Source organism: Elephantulus edwardii, unplaced genomic scaffold (assembly GCF_000299155.1).
Source record: "Elephantulus edwardii isolate Elephantulus edwardi_28Jun2011 unplaced genomic scaffold, EleEdw1.0 scaffold00041, whole genome shotgun sequence".
NCBI lineage: Eukaryota > Metazoa > Chordata > Mammalia > Macroscelidea > Macroscelididae > Elephantulus > Elephantulus edwardii.
This window is the reverse complement of record NW_006399791.1, coordinates 15,282,250-15,289,613: the sequence shown is the minus strand read 5'-3', so window position 1 is coordinate 15,289,613 and position 7,364 is coordinate 15,282,250. Positions and strand designations below refer to the sequence as shown.

Below are 7,364 nucleotides of genomic sequence, written 5' to 3'. Positions count from 1 at the left end.
ATGCACTTACTGCGAAGGGTCAAGGACTGCAGCCTTCAGTATGGACTGAGGCTCAATGTCAAGAAGACAAAGATTCTCACCACTGGACCAATTGGCAGTGTCAGAATGGATGGCAAAGAGATTGAGATTGTTCACAGCTTCAGTTTGCTCGGCTCCATAGTCAACACTTTTGGCACACACTTCCATCATCATAAACTCTTGATTATATGTTGTTTCATTAAATTCTTCTGTGTCAGCCAATTCTTTTTGGTATAGTGCTTCTGTGTACTCCTTTCATCTTCTTTTGATCCTCCCTGGGTCATTCAACATTTTGCAGCTATTTCACTGCTAGAAATATACCCCAAGGATATTAGAACTGACACAAGAACATATATATATATATATCCCCCTATGTTCATAGCGGCATTATTCACAATCACAATAACACATAAATAGCCCAAATGCCCATCAAGAAACAAATGTATTGATAAATCATGGTACATTTATACAATGTAATACTATGTAACACTAAGGAATAATGATTTTGCAAAATGGTATATAACATGTGAGAATCTAAGCAATCCAATATAAAATTTTTGATAAAACCACATTAGAGTCTAGAAAACATTATGCTGAATGAATGAACTCAGTCTCAGAAGGACAAATACTGCATAAGACCATTATTGTAAAAATGGAGTGATAACTAGTAAGATGTATATAAATGTCGAAAAGGAGAAAGGAGAGAAGGAAGAAGAGGAAGACAAAAACTCACTAAGATAACAGAGTTAAGAGGGCAGATTTAGGTGAGGGGGAGGGAGTGGGGAAGTTTCAATGGAGACTTGAAAAGATAATGTAATAATAGGCATAAAAATGAAATCTGCAAAGAGCTGGAGTCAGAAAATCAAAGGGGCTAGACTCACTCAGCATTTCTTAAGCTCAGGGTCTGAAGAACAAATTCAAGCCTTGAGTTTCAGTACTTATGGATGCTTTGGGAAGAATATTAAATGACTAGGAAGCAGTAAAAGAAGATGGGGAAAGTATACAGAGTTTTTGTACCAAAAAGAATTGGCAGACACAGAGAATTTCATAAAACAGCATGAGCAAAAGCCTGTGGTGAGGAAAGAAGAAGTTCAAACTGCTCTGAAATAATTGGCAGAACAACAAGGCCCCAGGAATTGATGGTATATCAATTAACGTATTTCAACAAACAGACACTGCCCTGGGTATGGTCACTAAGTTGCGCCAATAAATCTAGGGGACAACCACCTGGGCAACTAAATGGAAAAATCTATAACTGTTCCTATTCCAAAGAAAGGTGATCCAACTGAGTATGGAAATTATCAAACAATATCATTAATATCACATGTGAACAAGATTCTGCTGAAGATTATCCAAAAATCACTAGAATAGCATCATCACAATAGATGGTGAGATTGAGATTGTTAACAGCCTTAGTTTGCTTGGTGCCACAATCAAGAAATCCAAGAAATTAAAAGACTAATTGCATTGACAAAGTCTGCTGTTAGGGACCTCTCCAGAGTACTGAAGAGCAATGATGTTAGTCTGGAGACTAAAGTGCACCTGATTAAGGCCTTAATCTTTGCAATTATTTTCTATGCATCAGAAAGCTAGACAATGACTAGAAAAGATAGCAGGAGAACTGATGTCTTTGAGCTGTGGTGTTGGAGAAGAGTATTGAATATACCATGGACTGCTAAGAAAACAAACAAGTTCATCCTACAGAGGGTAAAACCATGCTGCTCCTTGGAGGCAAGGATTCTGAAGTTATGTCTGACATACTTTGGATATGTTGCAAGGAGTAACCACTCCTTGGAGAGGGACGTTCATGCTTGGGAGGGTGGAGGGACAGTGCAAGAGAGGAAGAATCTTGATGAGATTGATTCAGTGACTCATTAGAGGGTGAGTGTGTCAGAGACAGTAAGATTGGCACAGGATAGAGCAAGGTTTAGGGATGTTGTACATAGGGTCGCTATGAGTCCCAGGAGACTCAAAAGCACGTAACAACAACAGCAGTTAATTATATGGGATACAGTATATATAAATGATTGTATTAAACAATGTAAATGAGGGATTGTATGGGACACAATGTATATGAAGGAAATACAGTGTAAATGAATTACTGCATGAAAGACAATAAATTTTTTTTTATTCTAAAAAAAAACCTAAAGAAAAGTTGGCACATAATTGGATGGCTATCAGGAATTATAGGAAGGGCTATTCCTTGGAGAGGGACATGATGCTCAGAAAGGTAGAGGGTTGGTGAAGGAAAGGAAGACCTTCAACAAGATGAATTAAGTGTTGCAATGGACTCTAATGTTTCAGGTGGTGTGAGAGGCACAAGATTGCACAGGGTTCACACAACTGTTGTTTATAGGGTTGCTATTGGTGTACTCCACTCAGTGGAACCTAAAAACAATAACAACCAGAAATGGAAAGGGATAGAAAGAAAAGTAAAAATTAATTAATAAAATAATTTTGGAGAAAAAACGTCAATATATAATAAAGGGTGGATCAGACATGGTAATTAACTAATTATATTAATCACCTCTAATGTTATAAATATAATGAGTTGGAACCAGCAGTCAGGAAATTAAAAGACTTACTTGTATTAGGAAGATCTGCTGTGAAGGACCTTTCCAGAGTGCTGAAAAGCAATGATGTCAGTCTTGAGACTAAGGGGCCTATTTCTGATATAGTTGTTAGGCTCCATTGAATAGAGTACGACCAATAGCAACCCTATGAACAACAGTTCTGAACCCTGTGCTATCCTGTACCATTCTCACACCACCTGATCTTTGCTATTGCTTGCTATGCATCAGAGAACTGGGCAATGACTAAAGATGACAGAAAAATTGATGCCTTTGAGTAGTGATGCCGGAGAAAAGTATTGAGCATACTATGGCCTGCCAAGAGAACAAATAGGTCTATCCTAGAGAGGGCGAAATTAAGCTGCCCCTTGGAGACGAGGATTTTGAAGTTCTGTCTCACATACTTTGTGTATGTTGCCAGGAGGGACCAGTCCTTGGAAAAGGACATCATGCTTGGAAAGATGGAGGGACAACACAGAAAAGGAAGACCCTGGGTGAGATGAAACAACACAGTAACTGAGGTAATGGGGTTAGGTATGTTGGAGACAATGAGATTGGCTCAAGATAGGAAAGGGTTCAGAGCTGTTGTGCAGGGCTTGCTATGAGTTGCAGGCAACTCAAAGACATAACAACAATGTTATAAAATGAAATATATATGAATGATTAAATGAAAAATTGGTATGACTAGCAAACTTTCACTCAAAGGAAGGTGGGGTTTTTTTAACTCTTTTTTAAATGTTTTTAATTAATTTATTTTTTTGTATTACTCTTATTTACAAAGTTTGAATTCATAGTTTTCCACAAAAGATCCTTCCCATTTCCTTCACCCCACCCACCTATCAAATTTCACAATCTTATAATTAACACCCTACACGCCATCCTCACCCCTCTATTTCCACCCTCCCCCCCCACCTTGGATCTTTATACTCATTCTACAATAATGGTTTTATACAGTATTTGTCCTTGTGGGACTGATTTAGTTCACTCAGCATAATGCTCTCCAGTATCTCCCAAGTTAGGTAGTAATTTACAAATTGACTGCTCCTGTGTGCTACATAATATTCCGTGGTATGAATATACCACAACTTCTCAATCCATTCATTTGTGGTAGGACATCTGGGCTGTTTCCATGTTCTTACAATGCTGAATGATGATGCTATGAAAATTGGTGTACAAGTTTCCAATTGAGCCTCCGTTCTCATTTTCTTGGAGTATATTTTAAGGAATGGAATAGCTGGGTCATAGGGAATTTCTATGTTCAGCTTTTTTAGGAAGTGCCAAACTGCCTTCCAGAGTGGTTGTACCATTGGACAATCCCAATGTAAAAGAATTCCTATCTCACCACATGGTCTCCAATATTTATTACTTGCTGTCCTGTTAAACTTTGCCACTATTACTGGAGTGAGATGGTATCTCATTGTGGTTTTGATTTGCATCTCTCTTATTGCCTGTGATTTGGAATATTTCTTCATATATCTATTGACCATTTGAATATCTTCCTCTGTGAAAATTCTTTCCATGTCTTTTGGCCATTTTGTAATTGGGTTATCAGATTTTTTCTTGTGGAGGCCCAGGGGTATCCTATAAACTTTCGTTATGAGACTCTTGTCTGAGATGGTATTGCCAGATGCTTGTTCTCTATCAGAAGGTTTTCTTTTCACCCCGTTGGAAAAAGTTTTTGATGAGCACAGGGATTTAATCTTTAGAAGATCCCATTCATCAATTTTGTCCTCTTCAGATTATACATGTCTGGCTGTATTTGGCAGTCTCTTTTTACCATAGACTAGAGCTTCTAAGCTTGATCCCAGTTAATCTCTTATGAATTTTATGGTTTGGGGCTTTACTCCCAAGTCTCTTGTGCACCTCGAGGTGATTTTTGTGTGTGGTGTGAGATGTGGATCCTATTTCGGCTTTCTGCATGTAGCAGTCCAGTTTTGCCAGCACCATTTGTTGAAAAGGTTGCCATTTTCCCATTTGATGGGCTTTATTTCCTTGTCGATTATCAGTTGACCATCGATAGCTGGGTCTATTTCTGGGTTCTCACTTCTGTTCCACTGAATTATGTGCCTGTTACTGTTCCAATACCATGTTGTTTGGTTACTACAACTGTGTTGTATGTTTTGAGGTCCCACTTCATTTTTGTTTCTCAGAAGTGTTTTGCTTATTTGGGATTCTCTTGTCTCTCCAAATAAATGTCACAATTTCCTTTTTAATCATCTTGAAAAAGAAATTTGGTATCTGTATTGGGATTGCATTGAATATGTAGATTGCTTTTGGTAGGATTGTCATTTTCACAAGATTGAGTCTTCCTGTCCATGAACAGGGCACATTTTTCCATTTTTTAGGTCGTTTATTGTGTCTTGCAGAAATGTTCTGTAGTTTTCTTTTTAAAGGTCTTTTGTGTCTCTAGTTAGGTTCATTTCCAAGTATCTCAATTTGTGGTTGGCTATTATAAATGGTATTGCTTTCTTGATTTCTTTCTCTGAGTTCTCTTTGTTACTGTAGAGGAATTCTGTGATTTTCAGATATTGGTCTTTTACCCTGCCACACTACTAAATTAGCCTACTTACTCTAACAGTTTTTTGGTGGAGTCTTTGGGGTCTTCTATGTACACTATCATATCATCTGCATATAGTGATATTTTAACCATCTCTTTTCCAATCTTTAGATTGCCTTTTATTTCCTTCTTTTGTCGTATTGCCCTAGTAAGCACTTCCAGTACAATATTGAATAGAAGCGGTGACAGTAGACATTCTTCTAGGTTCCCCGTTCGCAAGGAAAATGTTTTTACTCTTTCTCCAATGAAAATGATATTGACTCTTGGTTTTGCATATATACTTCCACTATGTTGAAGGAAATTCCATTCTGTTCCAATTTTGTTCTGTGTCTTAATCAGGAAGGGGTGTTGGATTTTGTCAAATGCCTTTTCTGCAACAATTGGATTATATATGCTTCTCATCATTTATTTTGTTAAACTGGTGATTACATTGATTGTTTCTCTTATGCTGAACCATCCTTGCATACATGTCATGAATCCCAATTGGCCGTGGCGAATTTTTTCTTTATGTGCTTTTTTATTCTATGGGCCAGGATTTTGTTAAGGATTTTTGCATCTGTGTTCATAAGGGATATTTATGTATCTGTAGATTTCTTTCTTGGTTTTGGTATTAATGTTATACGGGTTTTTTTTAAAAATAGTTTAAATAGAATTGGTGATAGAGCCCCTCTGAATGTTTAGTAAAATTCAGCTGTGAAGCCACCTGGTTCAGGACTTTTCTCATGGGGAAGTCTTTTTTTTTTTTTTTTAGTTTTACTTTGTTGGTGTTTATTGGTTTAGTTGACAATATCTGAGTTTAAGAAAAATTCTCCTCCTAAGTCTTATTTTAAATATTACAATCTTTATACAGAAGGCAGACTCACAGAAGCTACATAAAGCTTATGTCTTAAGTAATTCACCCATGGAATGGGTACAGGCTTTTTAGAGGTTAGTGATCTTTTTTCTTTAAAATTGAATACCTCTAGTGTTCCCCTTTAATTGGGAAACTGGAGCAGTTTGACAGTTTTCTATAAAAACCAACCACTTTTCTCAACCAAAAATATAAAAGGAAATCAGTAAGACATACATTTCACAGTTAACGATAAATAAAAGTGCAATAAGTATTCAAGTACGGCACATAGTTTTAAAAACTACATGTGAAAATTTGGCTTCAGTCATCTTTTAAACACTCTTCGAGGGTCCCTGCCATTACTTATTGTGGTCACAACTGTGTGATTATTAGCTGTTCCTGATGGGTTTACAGGTCCTCCTCTTCTACCACCATGTGAAAACTGACATCCCCTGGATTCAGAGCTGGTATGAACATCATTTCCCATTGATCCAAATGTATCTGAACTCCTATTACTTGAGGAATTATTCTGTTCACTGTATGCCCCTTTATTTTGCTGGCCTCGATAATCTGGATTGGGTTCACTGAAATTGGGCACTTCTGAATATACCATACAAAATTCCCCAATTTTTTGAAGTTCACCACCCCTTCCAGTATAAAGTGTTAGGCAACCTTTCCACATGGATGCATTCCCTCTGGTCAACCTAATAATATCCCCGGGTTGTATGAGACTTCCGATCTCATCCCACACTGAAATGGTGATGCTGCCCGTTTTATCGGCTACTTTGCACGATGTCACTTCATGGCCGTCTTTGGTTTTGGTCACACGTCACTCAGACACTGGCGCGCTCCCACTCTGTTCCGGGCTCCGGGAAGAAACAGGCTGTGACAGTAGACCTAGAGTACAGCAGATATCAGACACCGAGCCTCAAATACCGACTGCCGAACGCGACGCCACTCGAGCGAGACCCGGAAGCCTTTTTCTGACCAGCTCAATTTCTTCTTTTGTGATGAGACTGTTCAAGTGTTCTATATCTGTCTTTGTCAATCCAGGTAGCATATGAGTTTCAAAGAATTTGTCCATAAAGGTTTTTTTTTCATAAGAACTGCTTTGAGTCTCCTGCTCCTCATTAGCCCTCTCTTAAAATAAATAAACACAAAAATTTTTTAAAAAACCCATAAAACACAGTCTCTAGCTTGAATTTTTCCTCTGGAATGTGAACTTCGTAAGACTATCAGCAGATATCTTATCTACTCCGTTTTGTTCTGCATGAGCCATAAAATGTCAGGAAAATGACTAACTAACATAAAAAAAAATATACTGCAAACAATTCTGGCTGATGAGTCATAAAATTAGTTACCAAGAAATAGTCACAAAATTCTTCCTGCT

At 37.7% G+C, this 7,364-nt stretch overlaps 1 pseudogene; it reads right to left on the bottom strand.

Moving 5' to 3' along the window:
• Positions 1 to 6,299: 6,299 nt before the first annotated feature.
• LOC102855729 lies at positions 6,300 to 6,800 on the bottom strand (annotated as a pseudogene).
• Positions 6,801 to 7,364: the final 564 nt, after the last annotated feature.